The following is an 11,226-nucleotide window of genomic DNA, read 5'->3' as shown; positions in this document are numbered from 1 at the left end:
AACAAAAGAGAACTAAGGTAGATTCCGCAGGCCGGGCAGACCCATCAGTCTTGCCCGTAATTGAGTCTGCCATTGGTGAGTAGCCACTTGGGAGGAAATTGCTCACCCATGTGGAGTGAATGAACTCTTTCAGGGCGCAGGGCTCCACAGAGGGCTGCACTGTGGCCTCCTGCCAGGCAGAGTCCTCGTGGTCCCTGGCTCAACTGCACACTCAGGTTCAGACCAGGGAGCAGTTTGTTCCTCTGGTCCTGCAGATAAGCGTCTGTTTGCTCTTCCTCTTCCTGGTCCTTCCTGGTTTAGCAGCGCTGAGGTCCCTTTTCAGAGGTCTTGACATTTAAATGCATGAGGGCTTTTGGTGGTGAGAATAGGAAAGTGGGCCTGCCAAGAGCTTGTTTGACAGAGGGAGAGCAAGCAACAGTAGCTTTATGACATCAGAGGGAAAGCTGATGAGGCCATTCCTACATCCAGTCAATTAATCTCTGGCCCATTTGAAGCCAACTGTTTAATAAAGAAATGCCAGCTTCATTGGTGGTTTCTCCATAATTGTCCTAAACCACTGACTTTACTTATTCTTTCCTCTAACATATTCCAAATAAAGCCTTGTTGCAAGAGAGCTTGAGTTAACCATCTCAATCAACAATGTGAGATCACCTCTTTTATCTGTCAGAGGCGTTGGAGATAAGTGAATTGATAAGGAAGTGGAATTCCTGTGTTTATACTTTCAGAGGATTTAGCTAAGAGAACATTTAGCTGCCAGTCCTTCCTGTTTTGAAAGAACCCCTTGCTTAGGGGCCAATGATTAAGTTAACATCTTCAGTATTCTACATGAAATCCTTCAAGAGAAAGGTCCTCCCCTCCTCTTGAATGAATTCCATGGCACAAAAGACTTTGTGCTTAGCTATTATTTGGAATGGCATGGTACCTTGGAGAAGAGAGTCAAAATCTCCCAGTGATCTTTATGAAACAGCAACTATAATGGAACTGTGCTGTGCTGTGTGCTGTGTCGCTCAGTCACGTCTGAGTCTTTGTGACCTCATGGACTGTAGTCCACCAGACTCCTCTGTCCTTGGGGATTCTCCAGGCAAGAATACTGGAGTGGGTAGCCTATCCCTGCTCCAGGGGAACTTCCCGACCCAGGAACTGGGGTCTCCTGCATTGCAGGCGGACTCTTTATTAGTTGAACTCTCAGGGAAGCCCATAATGGAACTATGATAGAGCAAACAGCTTTGTATAAGATACACTTAGACTTTATAGGCCCATTCATTAGAAAGGATAGAAGATAATGCTCTTTTCTGGAGAGGACTGAGCTAAAGGAGACATCTTTATATTGGGGACACTGTGAAGAGCATAAGAAGGCAAGATCACAAAGATGAGTTAGTAATTTAGTTGTAGACAAGATTGTTGATAAATAACCCCAAAACATGTTCTAAATCTCCCAGCAATAATCAGCTTGGATTATAGTCTTGTGTTGACTTGTTGACCTCTCCCAATTGCCGAGGTCCTCTAAGCTGAGTATTTGGAACAAATATAATCCTTAAAGGCTTAGTGAGAGAAGGAATGAATAAAAAGACTCGTTTCTATATGTTATGAGGTATAGAATAAGGAGAAGCAGTCAGGGCGTGGTGACACCCACGCACTTGATTCGTTCTTAAGGCCTTTGCCTCCAACAAGCCAAGATGAAAACATTCAAGGAGAAAAGCACTCCCCGAAGGGAAGGACGTATTGGCAGCACCCTGCTTGTCTAAAGCAACATTAAACAATGTACAGCTCTTGATAGATGAGCTAGGAATTTGGAGTGTATATGCCCCTGGGAAATCAGCCAAAACCCTGCACGGCTATATATTTTAAATCTATAGCAACAGCACTGACGAACTGAGGTTGTTCTCAACTCTGACCCTCATAGGGCTCCTCCCTGGCCAAAGCTGCTTTCCCTTTCCCCTGGTGTTCTCATTTCACTCCCTGGAAGAGAGCAAAATGTTCCACGTGGAATTTTATCTTTAAATTTCTGCAGGCGGTGAGGAGAGCTCAAGGGCATGTCTCGGGAAATAGAAGGACCCAAGTGAGTAGCCTCTTTCTCATAGTGACAAACATTGAACACTTCAGTGGTCTAAATCAAGCACGTTTAACTTGGGGCCTTTGTCTAACGAGGAAAAAAAAAAGCATGTTTTGACAAACAGATTTTACACAGTTCAAGTAAAATCAAGCCTGTTAACCAGAATTAAACGCCACAGTCAACCGTCCTTGGCATATCTAAACTGTCATCTGAATAGACGCTTGAGAAGATGTAGGTGTCTGGAGTAATGATCTTTCTCAGTCCAACCTGACACAACAGGGACGCTTATCAAGGAATGAAACTCCTGTCAGGCATGAACATGTTCAGTGGCCTCCTTCAGTGCTGAGCTTGACTCTGTCACAGCACAGGACTGTGCTTGCATTCCTGGTTTACCAGAAGATCATTGTGTGTCTGACAGCTGCTACTGTAGAATCCTAACAGCTTTCTGATTCCTCAGAGGCAGATTAAATTGTCTTACTTGTTTTTGCCTCCTACAGAGAAGAGCAAAGTTTTACGGGCTTGGCTGGCGTGGTGAAACAGCAAACACCTGAGGCTCTGAAATCCTTCCCTCCTGGGCATCTCAGGTGGGGCTGATTTACACCCCTGACCTGAAACAGAATGGGAATTGTGGTTCCTCCAGAATAACCAGTTCCTTCAGAGTTTCCACCAGCCTCATCTTGCGTCCAGCCCCTAGGGCTGAAACAGGATCTGTGTGTGTAGATGAGGTATTGTTAAAAGATGAAGGGGGCAATCAGGTTCATCACTTGAATAGCCTTGACTAGGAGCCAGGTTAAGAGGTCTAGTTGGGGAGTTAACAGATCTGGGTGCAGGTCCTACTCTTATTTATTGAGTGTGTGTATTACTGGATTTTTAGCAGGAAACAGAAAAGTGAAAGTGTTAGTCACTCAGTCATGTCTAACTCTTTGCGACCCCATGGTCTGTCCTTGGAATTCTCCAGGCAAGAATATTGGAGTGGGTTGCCATTCCATTCTCCAGGGGATCCTCCTGACCCAGGGATAAAACCCAGGTCTCCGGCATTGCCAGCAGAGTCTTTACCACTGAGCCACCAGGGAAGCCCTTAGCAGGAAATAGAGGACACATTCAAATCAGGTGATTTGAGGAGAGTTCAATAAGAGGACTATTTACAAAGCGAGAGCCAAGTTCAAGGGAAACAACTGCAATATTTGGGACTATTGACATGTTAACCATCTCTAGGACAGAAGGAGAGAGGGAAGGGGCCATGTCTGGAATACAGAGGATGACTCAGAGGGTAAAGAATACACCTGCAATGCAGGAGACCTGGGTTCTATCCCTGGGTTGGAAAGATCCACTGGAGAAGAGAATGGCAACCCACTGTAGTATTCTTGCCTGGAGAATCCCATGGACAGAGGAGTCTGGTGGGCTATAATCCATGGGGTCACACAGAATCAGACACTACCGAGCGACCAACACTAACACACACTGGAAAGGAAGTATGTTGGCTAGAGGGACAGAGCTCATTCGCTGAGATCTGGTAGGAAGGGAGCAGGAGAAATAAAGACGAAGGGCCCACTCTCTGTTGCCTGCCCCCTCCTCCCAGGTTCACATTGGCTGAGCCCAGTGAGACGCCAGAATCCCAGGGCTTGGTTGCTGCTGGCCAAGGGTTTTTCAGGCACGGCGGACAAAGTAGGAGAAGAGGGTGGAGAAGGGCGGAGAATGAATGGGTCTAAAGTGGTGAATGGAAGAAACTGGGCACAGGGACCATGGAAAGGCTTGAGTTTAAGTAATCTGCCTCCCCCCTTGCGAAGGGAACCCCACTTAGCCCACTGAATGGGTAAAATACATTAAAAAATGATTTGTAAGTGGTGAACTGAAATATAGTTTAATTGAAAATATTTGCTCATTGTTTCCAAGAGTAGGTTATCAAACAATTCAACCCGTGTCCAGATCTGGGAAGAGTTGCAGGAGACAGTGATGCTGATTCAGTAGCAGAAAATCACTCCCATGCCTGCTGGCCATACTGCAATTTGATTAATTAGACGCTGTGGGTTGGAAAGGCCAGCTTTCAGAGTTGTGACCTTGTGACCTGAAATTTCAGCTCTTTTTCAGTTTATACATAAGCATGTAGCACATTTTCTTCTGTGAGGGGCTTTAGAATTGTAAACCACAAGTGTAGCATTATTGGGAAGAATGTTGTCACTTACTTATTTGCTCAATACTCGTTAAAAACAATCTATGTCATAGCTTTGCTACTCTTACCATAGCTTTCCTCTCCTTCCCAGTGGAAGTTGGCAGGCTTTCAAATCTTGAGTAAAGAAAATCTGTGCAGGCTCAATATCATTTGTGGGAAATGAATATATAAAAAGTTGATTTTTTTTTTTAAGATTTTTTTTTTCTTGAAGGCTTATCACCCTAACTTTAAAAAAAAAAAGCTATTTATTTGGTTGTGCTGGGTCTTAGTTGTAGCATGTGAGATCTTTGTTGCAGTATGCAAGAATTTTTAGTTGTGGCATGTGGGGTCTAGTTCCCTGACCAGGGATCAAACCTGGACACCCTGCATTGGAAGAGCAGAGTCTTAGCTAATGGACCACCAGGGAAGCCCCTGAATTTTGTTTTTAAAAACTAATGATTCTCTCATTCATTTTTTATTACATTTAAATTTTAACTCTATTATTTTGCTTGCGTATATGTGTGTGGATACACGAGACCTAAAAAGCTGGAGAGTCTGAATTTCCTGTGTGTCTGTGCTCAGTCGTGTTCTCGAACCATAGCCCACCTAGTGCCTTTGTCCATGGGATTTCCCAGGAAAGAAAACTGGAATGGGCTGCCATTTCCTTCTCCAGCAGATCTTCCTGACCCAGGGATTGAACACCATGTCATGAGTCTCCTGCATACACAGGCGAATTTTTTACCACTGAGACACCAATTTCCTGAGTCTTTAGTAAAGGGCACTGAGGAATGTGTGCTTCTAAAGCAGCTTTGTCATTTAATTTCTTTTTCTTTCTCCCTCTCCTCTCCTTCCCCTCCTCTCTTCTTTCATTTTCTTCTCCACCCCTGGTCCTTCCTTATCCCACACAGTCAAGCAGGAGCACGTTCATTTAATACCAATTTACATCTACCAGGCACTTTTCTAGGCTGGAGAGATACAGCAATGAACAAGTGAGAAAAACTGCTGCTTATCTTCTAGTGTGGGAGATAGACGATAAATATACAGGTACATGTGAAATGTTGGCAACTGCTTGGGAGAAAAATAAATGAAAAAAGGGAAATAGGGAGAGTTGAGCTGCACTTCTTCAAGAAATGATCAAGGATCTTTCATATTTAACATATTTAATACACAGTATAAGTTCATCTTACATTGGTTAGTGTTTAACAGTATAGAGAACACTAAACCAATGTAAGATGAACTTATACTGTGTATTAATATTGCAAACAGAGACAATTTTGGTTCTTAAACCTTTAACAAAGACCTCTGATAACTCAGTGAGGTTCTCTGAGTCCTGCATTTCCCACCTGCAAAGTAACAGCAGTGGGGTGGGAGTACGGAGTTGGAAGTGCTCTGACTACAAGGAGATGAATCTAGTGTCATATGTAAACATCACACTCAAAATCACAGCCAGTTCTCTTGGCTCTACTGTCAACATACACCCAGAATCAGATCACTGCTCCCACGGCCTTGCTACCACCTTGGCCTGAAACACTGTCATGTCCAGCCTGGTTTATTACAATAAACAATTAATGGCCTCGCAGCTCCTAACTCTAGGTGTATCAGCTACAGTGAGCCTTGAAAGATCTGAATCTTGTTGGTTCAAACCCTGCACTGGCTCGCAAATTCCTTTCAGTGGCTGAGACCCACTCTGACCTTCCCACACCCAGCCCTCACTCACTACCCTCTGGCCACACTGGCGTCTTCTTTCTTTCATGAATGTCAAGAATTGGCTGCTTTTTAGGCTTTCATTTTATCTTCCCTCTGTCTGGAACACTTTCCTTGACTTACGCACTTCAGTATCAGCCTCATCTTCGCTCAGTTCTTCTTTTCACGAAGCCTAGGTTGCCTACCCTAATTCAACTTCTCAACTCTCCCCTTCACCATGTCTACCCTTGACCCCCATCTCTGGCTTCTTGGCTTCATAGTACTCACATCTGATAACACTTCTAAATAATTGCCTTATTGTGTTTATTTGTGTTGCCACTTGCTGGAAATAACTCCATGAGGGTGGCCCATATGCCAGGAACAATGCCTGGTCCTGAGCAGATGCTCAATAAGTATTTGTTTAGAAATAATTAATGCCATACTTTATGTGGGGAGATTAAATGCACATACCAAAAAAACAGAGAACAAGTCAATGCAAACTATAATCAAACTCTAAAAATTGTCATACACACACACACACACACACACACACATATATATATATATAATTTCCCTAACTCCTTATTTTCCTTGGTTCAAACCACTTTCCCCCACATTCTTTGGTCATATACTACTGCTATGGAATGAATGTTTGTGACCCCTGCCAGATTCATATGTTGAAGCCCTAGCATGAAGTGTGACAATATTTGGAGAAGGTGCCTCTAAGGAAGTGATTAAGGTTAAACAAGCTCATAAAGGTCACAATCCCATTGGATTAGTCCTTATAAGAAGTGAAAACAGAGAACTTGATCTCTCTTTCCATTCTTGCTCAAGCACCCAGCAAAGGTCATGTGAGCACACATTGAGGAAGCTACAAGCCAGGAAGTTTGCCTTTATCTGGAACTAAATCAGCCAGCACCTTGATCTAGCTTCTGGATTTGTGAGAAATAAATTCCTGCTGTTTAAGCTACCCAGTATATATGATGCTTTGTTAATGATGGCTGGAGCAGACTAATATACCTATCCACGTTCTTAGACTCATCTTAATCACTTCTGCTCCATTAAATCATTGCCAACAATGTTCGACTACATAAATATCTGTTTTCTGACTTTTGATAGCATTTTTAGATACATGAAAAATGCTGGGCTGGATGAAGCACAAGCTGCAATCAAGATTGCTGGGAGAAATATCAATAACCTCAGATATGCAGATGACACCACCCTTATTTGCAGAAAGCAAATAAGAACTAAATAGCCTCTTGATGAAAGTGAAAGAGGAGAGAGAAAAAGCTGGCTTAAAACTCAACATTCAGTAAACTAAGATCATGGCATCTGGTCCCATCACTTCATGGCAAATAGATGGGGAATCAGTGGAAACAGTGGATGACTTTATGCTTTTGGGCTCCAAAATCATTGCAGATGGTGACTGCAGCCATGAAATTAAAAGACACTTACTCTTTTGAAGGAAAGTTATGACCAACCTAGCCAGCATATTAAAAAGCAGAGACATTACATTGCCAACAAAGGTCCATTTGGTCAAGGCTCTTGTTTTTCCAGTAGTCAGGTATGGATGTGAGAGTAGGACTATGAAGAAAGCTGAGTGCCAAAGAATTGATGTTTTTGAACTGTGGTGTTGAAGAAGACTCTTGAGAGTCCTTTGGACTGCAAGGAGATCCAACCAGTCCATCCTAAAGGAGATCAGTCCTGGGTGTTCATTGGAAGGACTGATGCTGAAGCTGAAACTCCAATACTTTGGCCACTCAATGCGAAGAACTGACTCATTTGAAAAGACCCTGATGCTGAGAAAATTGAACGCAGGAGGAGAAGGGGATGAGAGAGGATGAGATGGTCGGATGGCATCACTGACTCAATGGACATGAGTTTGGGTAAACTCCAGGAGTTGGTGATGGACTGGTAGGCCTGGTGTGCCACGGTCCATGGGGTTGCAAAGACTCAGACACAACTGAGAGACTGAACTGAACTTAGATACATGACAATATTTATTTGATTATAGTTTGCATTGACTTGTCCTCTGTTTTTTTGTGTGTGCATTTAATCTCCCCACATAAAGTATAAGCTGCTTTACCATGAGGGCAACTGCTGCTGCTGCTAAGTCACTTCAGTCGTGTCCGACTCTGTGCGACCCCATAGACGGCAGCCCACCAGGCTCCCCCCGTCCCTGGGATTCTCCAGGCAAGAACACTGGAGTGGGTTGCCATTTCCTCCTCCAATGCATCAAGGTGAAAAGTGAAAGGGAAGTCGCAGAGGCTGAAACAAATGAAAGTTCATGTTGCCAAGTTCTCTTTGAGGAAAGTAACTGTGTCTTATTTGTAGGAAGGATTACAGAATTATTTTTTGCCCAAGGTCACACAAATGGTCTTAAAACAAAATCAGATCCAGTTTTCATAAATCCTAGGTCAGGATTCTATTTTTGAGCAGGTACCATTTGGGGCACCACAGAAAGGGCCCAAAAGGTAGACATTGAATTTATAAATAAGTGAGACTTTTATAAAAATATATTTAGGGTAAAATGTAGTTTCTAAGGACACAAAAGCATGTCTTCCTGACATTAAACTAAGGAATGAGTCAAGATATAACAAATAAAATCCTGGATCTCATCTCATCTCTCAGTTACCAATAACGTCATGTACCCACTTCATGCTGTGTGAACAAGGGACAGTGGGACTGAAATAGTGAGGAAGAACAAGAAACTAAGGGAAGGAATATGAATAATGCATTCACTGATCAAGCAGGTAGGCAACTGAATGGTATAAGAGGATAAACACATTTAGATAATTACCCTTGTGAAAAGAATAAGCCACAACCCTTTGATGAATAAGGTTATTGGCGAGGGGAGGCTGTTGTCCTGACTTAATCAGAGCTTCCTTTTCCTGACTCTTCATAGCATGTTTTGTGTTTGGGTTCCCAGGTCAGCCTGGAAAAGTCTCTTCAACTCCAAACTTTCCAATTTTAGAGTGAAAACTATATCAAACTGAAAATAGCACTGTTTATTGCTGATGGTTAAGGAAAAAAAATGTTTCATTTGAGAAAGAGAAAATGGATACACATTCCTGTAGAAATTCTGGAGGAATTTTGGATATCTCTAAATCTTTGAATAGTGGTATTGTTTATTATGTCTACTTTTTACTTGTAAAGGCACAACTTTTGTTTCATTTGATAGGTACCTGCCTACTACTACTTTTTCACATATCAAACAAGTCAAGAAAAAAATGATTGGGAAAAATTTTTTAACATGTTTAAAAGATTTTTTAACATGAAAATGGGCAAGAGAAAACAAAGAGAAAGGGGTCACAGAAAGTGTGGCTTAAAAAGACAGCATGCTTGATGCAAGCTATTATATATCAGATAGATAAACAAGATCCTACTGTATAGCACCAGGAACTATATTCAATATCCTGTGACAAACTATAGCAGAAAAGAATATGAAAAAATATATATGTGTATATAACTGAGTAACTTTGTAGTACAGCAGAAATTAACACATCGTTGTAAATCAATTATACTTCAATAAAATTAATTGAAAAAAAAGAACATGCTTGCTGACTGAGCTGGAGATGTGTAAAAGAAAGGAAGAGCTGAGTGTGTGAATAATCCAGTGCAAGCTGATGGAAAGAGCAATGATTTGGAATCTAAATTGTCTTGTATTTACAGTCTGGACTAATTGTAATTCTGGACAAATTGTTCCCTTTACTTCTATGATTTAATTTTTTTCATCTGTAAAATGATGAAATCTTTGCCATATAGACGTGAAGAAGGAGCGTTTCCAAACTCATTCTATAAAGCCAGTATTACCCTAATACCAAAACCAGACAAAGGTACCACAAACAAGCAAAAAAAGAAATTCATCCTTGATGAACATAGATAAAAAAATCCTTAACAAAATATTAACAAACTGATTTCAACAATACATCAAAAGCATCATATACCATTATCAAGTAGGATTTATTTCAGGCATGCAAAAATGGTTCAATATCTGTAAATCAGTCATTCTGATAAACCGTATCAACAAAGTGAAGGATAAATATCATTTGGTGATCCACAGACTTAGAGAATGAACTTGTTGCCAGGAGGGAAGAATGGATGAATGAGATGGTTAGGGAATTTGGGATTAACATGTATACTCTGCTATATTTAAAATGGATAACCAACAGGGACCTACTGCATAGCACAGGGAACTCTGCTCAAAGTTATGTGCAGCCGGGGTGGGAAAGGAGTTTGAGGGAGAATGAATATATGTATGTATATGGCTGAGTACCTCGACTGTCTACCTGAAACTATCACAACATTGTTAATTGGCAATATGTGTGTTAGTCTCTCAGTAATGTCCAACTCTTTGTGACCCCGTGGACTGCAACGCACCAGGCTCCTCTGTCCATGGAATTCTCCAGGCAAGAATACTGGAGTAGGTTGTCATTCCCTTCTCCAGGGGATCTTCTCAATCCAGGGATCAAACCTGGGTCTTCTGCATTGAGGGCAGATTCTTTACTGTCTGAGCCAATATAAAATAAAAATTAAAAAAAAATAGAAATATAAAAAATAAAGTGAATTTGATGAAGGAGTAAAAAAAATATTGAATCACTATGTTATACACCTGAAACCTATATATTATGTCAACTATATTTCAATAAAAAATAAATACCCCCCTCCAAAATACCACTTAGTGGTTGAAAGTAAGAACAACAGGATTGGTATGAGGATTAAAAGAGAGAATGTTGCTGAAGCTGAGAGTAGGGGGATCCATAAAAAAGAGTCATCAATAAGAGTACTGAGGGAGGGGACATATGTTATACCTATGACTGATTCATGTTGATATATGACAGAAACCAACACAACATTGAAAATCAATTTATCCTCCAATTAAAAAAAATTAAAGTACTGCTGCTGCAGCTGCTGTAAGCCAGCAGGGTAGGAGTATGCGGTAGCGGGAGAGCACTGCCTGGTTATTGTCTGGCATGCGCTGGAACAGGAAGACGGGATGGGAGAGTGCCTGAGAGGAGAACGAAAGGAAGAGCAGAGCATGTATATGTTGGGGACTATTCATATGTTACATGCCCATGGTGGAAGGAATAAATGCATCAAAGAGGGTATTTGTTCTGTGCTCTGTTCTGCAATGGAACTTAGAATAGTCTCAACTTATTTTCATTGAGAAAGTAGCACAATATCTCTGGGGTCTTTATCTGCAAGCACTGTTGTGTTGATTGTGAATGTTACAAAGCAATGAGGGTTATAGCTCCAGGGCACCATCTCTGAGAAGCCTTGTGCAGTAGGGGAACAACAGAAGCATTGCTCCATGAAGCACTGTATCTAGTTATCGTTTCCC

Source organism: Dama dama, chromosome 25 (assembly GCF_033118175.1).
Source record: "Dama dama isolate Ldn47 chromosome 25, ASM3311817v1, whole genome shotgun sequence".
Taxonomy (NCBI): Eukaryota; Metazoa; Chordata; class Mammalia; order Artiodactyla; family Cervidae; genus Dama; species Dama dama.
Note: the sequence above shows the minus strand (reverse complement) of the source record.